This window comes from Pan troglodytes, chromosome 23 (genome assembly GCF_028858775.2).
Source record: "Pan troglodytes isolate AG18354 chromosome 23, NHGRI_mPanTro3-v2.0_pri, whole genome shotgun sequence".
Classification (NCBI taxonomy): Eukaryota; Metazoa; Chordata; class Mammalia; order Primates; family Hominidae; genus Pan; species Pan troglodytes.
The window spans coordinates 10,937,003-10,951,996 of NC_086016.1; positions in this window are offsets into that span (position 1 = coordinate 10,937,003).

A 14,994-nucleotide genomic window follows, 5' to 3' on the forward strand; every position below is an offset into this window, starting at 1 on the left:
TTCCTTTGGAAGTTTGGTCTCAGAGGACTCCCCGGCCGAGTGAGGTGTCAGTCTGTCCCTACAGGGGAGTGCCTCCCAGTTAGGCTGCTCGGGGTTCAGTGACCCACTTTAGGAGGCAGTCTCAGATCTCCAGTTGCGTGTTGGGAGAACCACTACTCTCTTCAAAGCTGTCAGATAGAGACATTTAAGTCTGCAGAGGTTACTGCTGACTTTTTGTGTCTGTGCCCTGCCCGCAGAGGTGGAGCCTACAGAGGCAGGCAGGCGTCCTGGAGCTGTTGTGGGCTCCACCCAGTTCCAGCTGCCTGGCTGCTTTGTTTACCTAAGAAAGCCTGGGCAATGGCGGGCCCCACTACCCCAGCCTCGCTGCCGCCTTGCAGTTTGATCTCCGAGTGCCATGCTAGCAATCAGCAAGACTCCATTGGCATAAGACCCTCCGAGCCAGGTGCGGGACACAATCTCCTGGTGTGCCGTTTTCCAAGCCTGTTGGAAAAGTGCAGTATTAGGGTGAGAGTGACCCGATTTTCCAGGTGCCGTCTGTCACCCCTTTCTTTGACTAGGAAAGGGAACTCCCTGACCCCTTGTGCTTCCTGAGTGAGGCAATGCCTCGCCCTGCTTCGGCTCCCACACGGTGGGCTACACCCACTGTCCTGCACCCACTGTTCGGCACTCCCTTAGTGAGATGAACCTGGTACCTCAGATGGAAATGCAGAAATCACCCGTCTTCTGTGTCGCTCACGCTGGGAGCTGTAGACCAGAGCTGTTCCTATTCGGCCATCTTGGCTCCACCCCTCATTTCATTATTTCATCATTTCACTTCATTTCATCGTTTCATTTCATCATTTCATACCATTTCTTCATTTCATCATTTCATCATTTCATTTCATTTCACCATTTCACTTCATCATTTCATTTCAGCATTTCATTTCATTTCCTCATTTCATTCCACCATTTCATCATTTCATTTCATCATGCCATTTCATCATTTCATTTCATCTCATTTCATTTCATCATTTCATTTCATTTCAGCATTTCATTTCATCATTTCACCATTTCACTTCATCTCATCATTTCATTTCATCATTTTATCATTTCATTTCATTTCATCATTTCATTTCGTTTCATATCATAATTTCATCATTTCATTTCATTTCAGTGATACATGTATTTAAGTGCTAATGTGATGCCCAGGAGACACCCTATTTCCCTTTGTAAAACACCTCCTTCAACAAAAGTCAACCTCTCATGGCTGGCTAAGTCTACAGGGATACCAGCCTCTCTTCAACCACCCAATTTGATTCAGAACCTCAAACAGCACCTCAGTTTCATAAAAACCTAAAACATAAACATAACACTTGGTTGTAAGTGAGCCAACAGTTTCTTGTCTCTTTCTCCACTCAAGGCTTAAGGCCGTGTCTACCCAACTATGTTCAGTGGAAGAAAAGATCCCCTGGACAAATAAGTTTGAGAACTGTTGTTGCAGGACTTCTCAGAACCTTTAAAACACAAATTGTCATCCGCAGGGATCTTCAGGAGGGAGATGGCTGATGCAGCACAAATTTCTTTCACAGGAGTATCTTGCAGAATACAGTATGAGACGCAGAAATGCTGCATTGAGTCTTCTTAAGGGCCCGGGCCTTTGTGGCATTGGGGCAGAAGCTCTCCAGATAGCACCTAATGAGTAGGAACATTCAGGTTGCTTTTTTTTTCCTTACTGGCAAAACTGTATGTGCATCATGAATGAAGCCGGTCTCCCTTATCCATATCAAAACTAAACCCAAATTAATTGGCTAAATTGGGACTCAACACCTCCAGGAGCCATGCGCAAGAAAGCCCCACCACACTTTAAAGTAGCTTACCTCATATTTGATGAAAGCAAAACGCTTATGACCAGTGTGCTGCTAATACAAGTCAACAGATAATGCTGTATGAAAAATTATTTTTCCCAATCATAGCTAGCATAGTCCACATTTTGCATTACACTTTCCCCCCTTTTTTAAAATTTTAAACACAGGTCCTTTTCTCTCCTTTTTTTAAATTTTAATTTAATTATACAAGACGGAGTCTCAGTATGTTGCCCAGGCTGGTCTTCAACTCCTGAGATCAAGCGATACATCCGTCTCTGCCTCCCAAAATGCTGAGATTACAGGCCTGAGACACTGTGCCTGGCCTTAAACACAAATCTTAATTCATTCTTACAATTATCCTCAGGTTAGAAAAATGGAAGGGGAAGAAAAATGGCAAGCAGGTAGGCTGACTTCGGCTTCATTATTTGGAAGGGGAGTTTGCTCGGTTAAAACACACTACTGCCCACAAAGGCCAAGACAACAGAAAAATACAGACATATAAATAGATTTTATATGTGACAGCAGTTTGAATGGAGACTTTTTCAATGCAAATGACAAACAGCTGTCCTTGGGAATAAATGACAACGAATTTTTTTTTATCTCAACAGCTGTCCTGAGAGCATGTCTCTACATCTCTACCTGCATTCTGGAGTCAGGGAGAAAGCCAAAACGGACGACAAGACACTAGATCAGCCGTGTCCAACCCTTTGACTACAAGGACTTTTCCGCCTATCTGTGGTGGTGGGTATCATGAAAATTATGCACAAACCTTTTTTTTTTTTTTTAAGCTCATAAGCTATCGTTAGCAGTAGTGTATTTTATTTGTGGCCCAGGAGCATTCTTCTTCCAATGTGGCCCTGAGAAGCCAAAAGACTGGATACCTGTGCACTAGATCAAAAGGCTACTCCTTCTGGAAGCAATTGTAAAGAATTTCTGACATTATCTTGACATGAAAACCAATGGATAGTGGGACAGAATGAAAAATCTTCAAGAATTTTTCTTGTTGGTTTTATTTTTTTTGAGTCAAGGTGTTGCTCTGTGGCCCATTCTGGAGTACACTGGTGAGATCACAGATCAGTGCAGGCTCAAGTGCTCCTCCCGCCTCAGCCACAGTAGTAGCTAGGACTACAGATGTGCACAACCACTCCTGGCTAATATTTTATTTTTTGTAGAGATAGGGTCTCACTATATTGTCCAGGTTGGTCTCAAACTCCTTGACTCAAGGGATCCAGGACAGGATAACAGGTGTGAGTCACCACACCTGGCTATGTGCATGAACTTTTAAGACAAATACAAGGCTCCACAAAAGTTAAGGTTTTCCCACCTAATTTCCAGGGGATCTTTTGGTGCAAGGATGAGAAACCCTTAAAAGTACACAGACAACTCCAAAGATTCAAGAGAGTTCATTCGGGCTGAGCCAGTCCACTGGGCAGACTGACCTTCAAACAAGGCCCACCCATGACATACACCAGATGGCTCTCCAAGAATCTCTCCAGTTCTCAGGGTCCCTAAGGTACTGGACAGAGCTAGGAAAGCAAACCCATTTGCTTCTTCCAGCATGAAACCACTTGAGGTCAAGACCCCACAATCAGACGAGGATGGAGTGGCTCACCCTCAGTCAACAGGCCAGACTGAAGGTGGTATAATGTCTTAACCAAGGGTGTGGGACTCCAGGTCTGAATCCCAACTCAGTTCTCCTTTGATAACCACACTTTGTTAATTTTCCTTAACAGGGGTTCCTGGCAAGTCATTTCTCCCTCAGGCCTTCGGTTTCCTCATCTACAAGATGAGAAGGCTGCACCAGATGGAAATTCGGGGCATAAGGGGACGTCCGTGCACAGCCCACACCGCCCACGGGCCCCTCGAGCCTCCATCACAGTTCCCAACACGCACCCGCCCCACAAATCCTGCCCAAGTTGAGGGCTGGTCCGGGGTCCTCTGGCTGCTGCATCAGTGAGTGCAGGAGGGAGGAGAAGCCTCCAAGGGAGCGACGCGGGCTCAAGGATGCAACTCGGCCAGGAGTGACCTGGGGCCCCGAGGGAGATGTCCAGTCCAGTGCTGGAGCCCAACCCTGGTCCCCGACTCCCTTACCTCCATGGTCGTTATCTCCTGCTGGGTGAGGTCCTTGGACACAGCGCACTTGGTGCGCAGCCCGCGCAGGCTGCCAACTAAGATGCCAATGAGCTTCTGGAGCTGCCGGCACTGCTGCAGTGCCCGGCTGGCCGCGGCCCCTGTGCCTCCCTCCGCAATAGCCGCGTCACCCCCGCCACCGCCCTCCTTCCTCTCTCCCATCGGGGCCGAGCGCAGCGCCGCTCTATTCACGCTGCAGCGGCCCAGGAGTGGAGCCTGGGGCGTGGGTGTCTAGGCAAGGAACCCCCGAACTGGGAGAGCTGGACCAGGAGCGACCCTCGGCACTGCCTTAGCCAGGACGCCAGTAGATCTGGCAGCCGAGTCTGCCGATCCCGCCCTCAGACCCGTGGCGGTGGGGGCAAAAAGCTGCGACGGCGGGGTGAAAAAGCCGCAGCGGTAAAAACCTGCGGCGGCGGGAGTAAAAAGCCGCGTCGGCAAAAAGCCATGGCGGCGGGGAAAAAGCCGCGGTGATGGGGGCAAAAAGCCGTAAAAAGCCGCAGCGTCGGGGGCAAAAAGCTGCAAAAAACCTGGGCGGTGGGGGCAAGAAGCTGTGGCGGGAAAAACCTGGGGCGGCGGGGACTAAAAGCCGTAAAAAGCCGCGGCGCCGGGGGCCAAAAGCCATAAAAAACCGCGGCGGCGGTGGCAAAAAGCCGCGGCTGAAAAAGTCGCGGTGGCGGGGCCAAAAAGCTGCGGTGGCAGGGGGAAAAAAGCCGCAGCGGCGAGGGCAAAAAGCCGTGGCTTCGGGGGCAAAAAGCCGCGGCGGCGGAGGGAGAAAGACGCAAAAAGCTTCGGCGGCAAAAAGCCGCGGCGGCGAGGGCAAAGAGCCCCAAAAAGCCGCGGCGGCAGGGGCTAAATTCCGCGAGGCTGGGGGCAGAAAGCCGCGGTGGCGGGGGCAGAAAGACGCAAAAACCCGCAGCAGCGGCGGGAAAAATCCACGGCGGCAAAAAGCCGCATCGGCGGGGGCAAAATAGTGGAAATGGGGTAGAAGGCCAGCACAGCTTGGCATTCCTGGAGTGTGACGTGGAAGGAAAAATGCAGAGGAAGACAAACAAAGATGTAAGTAGGCTTGACTCAGTGCAGCTAAGAGCCCAGATGTTATCTTGATGCTATCTATCAGCTAATTTTTTCTATTTTAGTAGAGAAAGGGTTTTACCACCTTGGCCAGGATGGTCTCGATCTCCTGACCTCATGATCCATGCACCTCAGCCTCCCAAAGTGGTGGGATTAGAGGCATGAGCCACAAAGTGTTCAAAAAACCTATTAATTAAAAAATGTGTATGTAGCCGTCTTTAATCTACCATGTCCATTAGCAGATAAATACTATAAGCAAAATAACAACAATGAAAGAAACATAGACTTCGAGTAGATACTCTGATTTATTTAATAAAAATTTGAAAATAGACCAAATTACTCTATGACAAAAAAAAAAATCTGTTACTATTGAGGATGAGGGTTAGTGTTTGGAAAGGGGCAGGAGAAGTATCTCTATTTTTAGTAATGTTCTATTTTCATACATGGTTATAAGCAAATACATGTGTTTCATTAATGAAGCTATCCATATTTAGTCATTGTACTTTTCTGCATGTATGATATATATCAATAAATGTCTTAAATTATATACAGCAAAAATAGACAAAAGCACAAGAAGACATACACAAATGTTAAACCTAGAGAGAAATTTGAATATAAGTAAGTCTCTGAATGACTGGTAGAACAAACCGAAAAATAGGATGGAGAGGTTTGGAACAGCATGATTAGCAAAATTGACATATCTGTCTTTTAATATAGGTAGAAACATAGATAAAAACAGGATTTGTCTCGGAGCATGATTTCTGAAAATAGTGGAATCGAGTTTGAATCTAGTAAGTACGTATAAATAAATGTCTTAAAACTCCTCTTATGTTAGCTAATTAAGAAATATTATTGTAATAGACATTAGAAAATATTTTAATAAATTGAATGCACTTCACACGCTAAGGAAATGATCTTACTTGCATTTGATAGTTCAATTAGATACATATATACCTATAGGTAGTTTAAAATATTTCTAATAACCTTATATACTTTTAAAAAAGCATTGATATCTGTTTGCACTATCTGTTCTATTGAGTACACATACCAAACATGATTATAGCTATTCTGCTATAAACTTCAAATGTCTAATTAATACAAAAATCTAGAATGAGAAGAGTTCTTTGCAATTTTTTTTTTTTTTTTACCAAATAGAATATAGGAAAGATAGCTGCAAATATACCTAACACACTTATCTGTGAGTATGGTGGTAGCCTTTTTATTTTATTTTATTTTGAGAGAGGGTCTCACTTTGTCACCCAAGATGGAGTGCAGTCATGTGATCAGAGCTCACTGAAGCCTTCACATACTGTGCTCAAGCGATTCTCCCACCTCAGTCTCCTGAGTAGCAGGGACTGCAAGTGCATGACACCATACTAGCTAATTTTTGTAAAGATGGGGTTTCACCATGTTGCCCTGGCTGATCTCCATCTCCTGGACTCAAGAGATCTGGCCACCTTGGCCTCCCAAAGTGCTGGGATTATAGTTTTGAGGCACCGCGATCAGCCCAGCTTAAAAAAGGCTGACTAGAGATCTTTATCTATGTATATCTATATCTATCTATAAAATAAACATGTTTCTTATATAAAATATATATTATTAATATTATATAAAATTTTTTTTCAAGGTAGAAATATATAAAGAGGGTGCATGTAGAGCCTGGGGCATTGTGTGGTGAAGCTCAAGGCCTCTGAAAAAATGTCCCTTGCCTCTTTTGTCTGGGCTAGAATCCGAGAAGGGAAAGCAGCAGATGCACTGGTTCCCAGGTTCTTGGCATCCTACAGAGAGAAACTTGTTTGAGCTAGGGTAGTGTTTAACACCCTTGTTCTTACTCTTCTGTTGTATGTAGTAAGCAGAGACTAGCTTCATGAGAACAGACTGTGACAGTCAAGGCTGTCTGTTATTTTGTGCAGCATTAATTGAGAAATTCTAACACCTGAAGACCTCTGGGCCATTTGAGGTTAGGTGCAGGGGAGGAAAGGGAAGTTTGCATCCCTCCTGCTGTGGAGAGAACCCGTGGGAAGCACAGACCTTGTCCTAACTGGAGGCAGACCCCCTTGCTAACCAGCTTCTCATCAGCCAACCCTGGATGAGTTTCTATGTCTATTTACTAAATAATCCTTATTGTTTTTCTTCACATGGGCAAAGTATGGTTTACAGGGAATATTCTTCCTTTGAACACCCATCATGGAAAACCCTTCCTGTTGTGGGAAAACAGGCTTCCATATGTGTCTTATTGGGAAACACATATGCAATTTCTATGTTTTTACTGCATCTATTTCAGGGATATGGGAACTGAATAGTGCCCATCAGAGGCTCACCTGATGCTGGAAATTGATCTGAGAGCGTGGAAGGACAGAATTCTTTCTTTGTTCCTGAGCAGCGGTGATTGAGGGATCATATTGTGGCAGCTACAGTGGCAATGATGGAGGCAGAATGGAGGGTTCAGTACCAAGACAAGGAGAGACTTGGCCTCACAATGGCAGCATTGCGGGGGTGCGCTCTGCAGAGCATTTGCTCACATGGTTTTGGGCATTGTCTCTAACTACATTGCTTCCCCAAGAGGTTGACCCATTCTAACTAACTCCTTTTCTCTTTAAAAAAGCAAACTTAATTTGTATGACTTGCAATTGTAAACGACACCAATTGGCCAGTTATCATTCAAATTTTCTGTTACTTAATTCTGCCTTTTCCTGACGTATGCAACTTTCCCCTAAAAAAGTGGACACTTTGTTGCTTACTCATTGTCTTTACACATTTTAAAATGTTGCTTTATGCCCCCAATCCCTAACTACCTTTTCAATGTTTTGCAAGTGGAGTCCATGTGTTCTTGATTTACATGAAGCTCAAAATAATGGTTATAGTAACTAGTACTTCATAATTAAGCAAAAAGCTCTTATTGAAAAATGACAGAACTATACATAGGGATGACAACATGGAGAGATATTTCATGCAATCACAAAGTTGTGGTATGGCAGAAGTAGAACGCTGAGTAGAGACTCTGTGTTCCCAATCATTATTTCTACCACCAGCTTTCTATTTGGATGTTAATAATGTTCTTATGTGGGAAACCCTACATATTTGCCAATGTTTAGTTCATTGACAAAGAAATAGAAAGAGCTTCAAGAACTCTCTAATCTTTAAAAAATAAAATACCTATAATTGGCCATACGAAAAAATTGGTATTTGACATATACTGAGATCGTTTTATTTTGTGCTAGACAAATGAAGTCATAGAACAGAATGTGCTTTAAATATTATGAATAGTGATTGTGTGTGTGTGTGTGTGTGTGTGTGTGTGTCTATAGATGCATATTAGGCCGCTGAAAAGTTTTATTATTCTTTCCAGGAGAGAGACTACCAACTTTTGAACCTAACTAGAACAAGTATATTGCTTCTTCATATTTTTATTAAGGCAAAGAGAGTCTAGTTAAAAATAATTCAACTTGTCGTGGAAATGCTATAAATTGCTGTGAAGTGAGTTGCTGGCTATGGCTTGTCAGAGCAAATATATTGTGCAAATCTTAGGGGAGAATTAGTGCTTATGCATTAAAATCAAATCATGTTGCAGCACACGGAGAAAAACGTTAGATTTTTAAAATAATTTCAAAGTCATGAAAACAGCAAATATGCTCCACAAAGAGCCTAGCAACCCTCAATGATCAATGCCCCTTTAGTATAGTTTGCTATCTGAATTAGAATCCCAGAATCTACAAATTCCTGTGGGTGTGGGTGCTGCATTTTGAGGATTTTATAACACTGCCATCACCAAGCTCTCTTTTGATATTCACTTTAAGGAGATAATTTACGGGCAACCAGAGAGCATAAACCAAAGTAGATATCTATCTAGATAGCTAGATACATCTCCATATCATTGACAGGATACATTCTGGCCGAGCATGAGTACAACCTATAGATGTGGTTGGAGAGAACATATGTTCCACCTCAATGGCAGATCAGGATTATTCCTTCTCATCTGCTGCAATGGCACAATGTGTTAAAGAGAGGAGCGAGACAGCAAGAACCGCATTCATTCAGTCATACAGACCAAAAGGAGGAATGTCGCCCAGCCCTCTAAACTGACCCAGAACCCAGCTCATGTCTCAACTGCTACCTCTCCTACTTAGAAAGAAGTAACTCCACCAAAGCAGGGTTCTGGACAAATATATTTTTATTGATCATATACAAATAGATGAAGATGGACTTGGATGTTAAGAAAAATAATACTATACAAAATCGAGAGTAGACAGTTGCCTCTAGACTTAAATTAAGAGTGTGTACATTAGATAATTTAATCCAATGTATCAGGTAAAAACTTGAACAAACCTTTTGGCCTCTTCCTTAAAATTCAGGGAAGCATGTCCTCCACAAAACAGAATCAAAATATAAATAAAAGACTGGCTTAAGATGAAAGGAAACCTTATGAATGAAAAGCCAGATGAGAGGCACTTAACTGAGAAGGAAAAGAAACTGAGTGGACAAAATAATTATGAGAAGATGAATCTTCAAATCAGAAAGAGGGAAGAAAGCTTATTTGGTACTATGGGAACTCAAAAGAGAGTGAATACAAGTCTGAAAATTCCAAGAGTAAAGAAAAGTAGCATAACTAAAGAGCATGAGAAAATGTATACAATTTTGAGTAATAAGAACAGAAATCAAAAGTAACTGTTGTATGTTATATTTTAGTAGAGCAACACTGAAGAAGAATGAAAACAAGAAATAATATTAAATATGAACATATGGGGAACAGAATAATATTTTTAAAATTTTTAGTTTCTAAGCTTATCTGAAATTTTAATTTTGTTTTCTTATGTAATACCAGAGTTATTAGGAAGGTATTATCTAATAACACTATTTTCAGTGATATTTTAAGTATTTGTCCTAGAAAAATTTCTATTTATTAAAAATGTATATTTAAAAATACATTAAATGTGTATATACATCCATCATATGTATCGATTTATGTTTTTCTTGAATTGCAAATGAAATTTGTATTTTTGTGTTCCTGGAATAAAATAAACTTGAATGGATTGTAATATATTATTCATGCTGTAACTCTATGTATTTGAATACTTTAAGAATGTTATATTTATAGTTAACAGATACTGACCTATAAATTTTCTGTCATAATGATGCTGTGAGACAATCTAAGAAGAATTAAAATTTAAATTCATGTATTCCTACTTTTTCCTCTGTTCTCTAACTGTAATATATTTTAATTACAGATGGAGGAACAGATAGATGTTAGATAAATAGGTATATAATAGGTCATCCAAAATTCTTATTCTTATGGTTTTATGTAGTCGGTATTTACCTCTATTTTTCTACATCCTTCCAATTTAGTTCGTTACTTCCTGCACCTTTGATGTCATATATATAAACAGGAAATAACACATGGTGGCCGGGATGTAGAGAGAGCCACAGGACTTGTGAATAAAATCCACAGGCAAGGATGTGGCGATTCCTTTTGCAATATTGGAGGGAATGTCAAACCCTATGTTTGCTGTGGAAAAGAGTATGGTAGTTCCTCAAAACATCAAAATGGTATTGCCATATGATTCAGCAGCTCCACATCTCAGGATAGCAAAAGAATTGAAAGCAGACTCTTGAAAAAATATTTACACATCCATGTTTGCAGCAGCATTATTGGCAATAGCTAAAACGTAGAAGCAATTGAAGTGTCCAACAACAGATGAATGGATAAGCAAAATATGATATATACATACAATGGAATATTATTCAGCCTTAAACATGAGGGAAATATTCTGACATATGTTGCAACTTGGATGAAACTTGAGGATATTATGCCAAGTGAAATAAGTTAGTCGGTGAAGGACAAATACAGTATAATTCCATTTGTATAAGGGACTTAAAGTGGACAGAATCATAGAGATAGTACAATGATGGTTGCCAGAAGCTGGGGGGAGGAGGAAATGGGGAAGTGTTGTTTAATGGGTATAGAGTTTCAGTTTCACAAGATGAAACGAGTTATGGAGATGGATGGTAGGGACGGCTGCACAGTGTTATGACTGTATTTAGTACCACTGAACTGTACACTTAAAATGGTTAACAGAGTACATTTTATGTTATGTGTATTTTACCACAATAAAAAAATAAAATAGCTTAGGAACATTTTCCTGAAAGAGTCCACATAAAATTCATTTTAATGCATGTGTTTATGCATAGCTTTCTGTTTTTCTCTTTTCTATTTATATTCCAAATTAGAATATAATGCTAATCAAGTATAGTGGCTGTGTTTCTTGCTTCCTCTAGTCTGCAGGTAGCATACAAATGTAATAGACTACTTATTCATGTCACATCTATTTATTTTCTGCTTTATACCAAGCTTGTGGGATTCTCTTAAATACAACATTTTTATACTTACACCTAGGCAATACCCATTAGCATCGCCTTCCTAAATCAGGGGGAATTGAGCCTCTGTAAGGTGGAGTAACTTCCTAAGATACAAAACTCAGCATTAAAGTCTGTATATTTCAATATCCTGCCCCCTTCTCATTTGTCTTTACTGCCTTTTATGTATGTGTTAGATGTTCAATAAATTCTCTTTTTTAAACTGAATTTAAGCCGTGGAGCAATGTTTTGTTGAACAATAAATATGATATAAGACACTCTTCCTCCCTTTCATTTATGATGCAGTTCATGAAAAAGAGAAATTCTTTCACTGTGCTAGAAGCTTAAAGTAATGAAAATGCCACGTTCTACATTAAACAGAAACTGAAGGGAATCAAGGTGAATTGCATGAGACATAGAAAACAAGTGAGAAAAAATCTAGTATAATTTGCCCTTTGTGTGCCTTTATTATTTAGCGTTTGAGTAAATGTTTCCCCCAAATATCTTCCCATCTTAATTCATGTCTATAAAGTAGACATTTATGTCTCACCTTGTCAAGAAGGGCAAACTCTAACATAAACATTTCCCAAAAATGCTTCCTGCTAAAACGTAAGCTCAGTCTGGCTAGAAATTAAGCTCACTTCATAAAGATTAATTGGTAGCTAATCTTTGCATGCTGTTCTCTGAAATTGAGTGAAAACTGTCCATCAGGCATACAGGGAATGACGGAAAAAGTGACAACAGAAGATGAATGCTATGTCACTAACCTTCAAATATGACCTTCCTTTTCTTTTAAATTCTTGATATCTTTATACTTCATTAATTCATCTCTCTTTGCCCTTGGCTCAACATTGTGCTATACAAAACTCATGTAAAACAAAGATCTAAGGTAATAAAAATGGCATTTTTCTTTCATGTAGATGCAAGCTAACTGGCATTTTTACAATCAACATATTTCCTTTGTCAATTTTTCATTCTGTATTGGAAGTAATTCATGGGTATTTCTGAAGGGAAGAGGGTGTTTCTGTGTTCATTGTGATCCAAACTGTTTTTAGACCTAGTGGCGTTTGTAAAACAATTTGTGCCAGCTGACCAAGGACCACTGTGGCAGAAAGCAGCCAACTTGCGTAAGATGTCACTGCCTCATCAGTTGGCTTTGAAAACTAGGGGCTTACTCTATAGTCTTATGAATCAAAGACATTGATAGATGTAGTATAAGATTACAGTCATATTTTCCTTTTGACAGTCACATTATAAAGCATGATGTATTGCAATTAATCTCAAATAGCTGATCACAATTAAAATTAATAATGTTTATTATTGCTGATAAAAAATCATGACTCTCCTGTTCTCAAATATGCAAGTAATTCTTGTAATTTTAATACAAATTTGCATATTATTACTAATTGATTTAATCTCATTGTATTTGGTTCATGGACCCAATTTATTAAAATATTGATAATGGGGTAATGATTTGTCTCCCCATTTCATTTACACTAAAAGCCACAATTCTTACAATGGTCTGCAAGCCCATCATTATCTGCCACATGTTAACCGTCCAAATTCTTTTATATCTTCACCCTTGATCTTACCAGTGTTCCTGGTCACCTCACTGTCCTCTAGACATGCCAACATGCTGCTGTCTTATGACGAAGACTAGTTAATTTCTTGGCTTGGAAAGATAGCCCTCCATATATCCATTGATCAGATCATTCAACTTCCTCAAGTCTTTACTGAAACCTCACATTCTCAATGAGACCTATTCAGTATTTCAAACTGCCTCCCAGTTGCAACACTCCAAAACCCTTTACTCTTCTGTGTATTTTTGAAAGGATTTATTGAGATATAATTTACATAGTGTAGAGTGCACACATTAATGTCTACAAGTCAATGACTTTTCGTATATGCACAGATAAGTGGAGCCATCATCACAATGAATTTTAGAGCATTTTCATCACTTCAAAAAGAAACCCCACCTTCTCTAGCTGTTAACCTCCTATGCACCCATCCCCTCCTCAATTCTAAGCAACCGCAAATCTGTTTTCTGTCTCTATAGATTTTCCTATTCTATTTTCATCTAAATAGAATCATACAATAGGTGGCCTTTTGTGCCTGGCTTCTTTGAGTTGGCATAATCCAATCAAGGTTCATATAGGTGTTGGTACTTTATTTCTTTTTATAACTGTATAATATTCAATTTCACGGATATAACATTTTGTTTATCCAATAATATTTTTATTGGCATTTGAGTTGTGTTCAGGTTTTGGCTATTTTAAATACTGCTGCTAAAAATACTTGTGTATAATTTGTGTTTGAACACCTCTTTCCAATAATCTGGGTGTATACCTAGGAATATATTTCTAGGTCATATGACAATTCTATGTTTAATATATTTAGAAGCCATCAAAGTATTTTCCAAAGTGGCCAATTCTAGCCATAGAGTGTCAATCTATGGTTTTGATTTGTAGTTGCCTGATGAGTGATGCTATTGAGTACGTTTTTATGGGATTATTGACCATTCGTGTATCTTCTTGGGAAACACATCTATTCCTATCATTTATCAGTTTTGAGTTGGGATATTTGTTACTGAGTTAAAACAATTTTTCTATATTCAAGATACATATATATACAGACATATAGATACGTGTTTTTCAAATATCTTCTCACAATTTTTGAGCTGCCTTTTGACTTGCTTGGTTGTCCTTTGAAACACCAATGCCTTTAATTTTTAAGAAATTTTAAATATCTAATTTTTATTTTGTTGCCCATGTTTTTGGTGTTACAGCTATTTCTTTGCTAGATCCAAAATCATGAAGATTTTCCCATATGCTTTATTCTAGCTCTTGCATGTATGTATTTAATTCATTTGAGTTAATATTTTTGTATGCTTTGGGGTAAGGGTTCCAATTTATTATTTTGCAAGTGGTGATCCACGTGTACGTTGTTGACCCAGTTTGTTCAAAGACTGTCTCTTCCTCATTGAATTGCACATGGCACCACTGTAAGAATCCATTGACTATAGATACATAGTTTCATATATGGACTCTCAATTCTCTTCCATCTATCTATATATTTTTCCTTCATCAGTATTGTGTTGTCTTGATTACTGATGCTTTGCCGTAAGGTTTGGAGCACGGAGGTGTGAATTATCCTAATATGTTTTCTTTTTTCAAGACTATTTTGGCTATTTTGAGTACCTTACAATGCCAAGTGTATTTTAGAATCACCTTGTGAGTTTCTAGACAGAAGTCTGTTGGGATACTTGTACGGATTTCATCAAATCTGTAGTTCAAATTGTAAAGTACTACAATATTAAATCTTCCAATTCATGGGTGTAAGATGTTTGCTAATTATTTAGATCTTCTTTAAACAATAATTTTTAATTTTCAGAGTAAAATCTTGTATCATGTTTTCCAAATTAATTATTATTTCTTTTTTTGATGCTGTTGTAAATTGAAATGTTTTCTTAATTTCATTTTGGTGTTTTCATTGTAGATGTGTGCAATTGGTTTTTGTATATTTACCTTGTATGCTGTAATATTGCTGAAATAATTTATTTACTAGTTCTATTGTTCAGTGGATTCCCTAAAATTTTCTA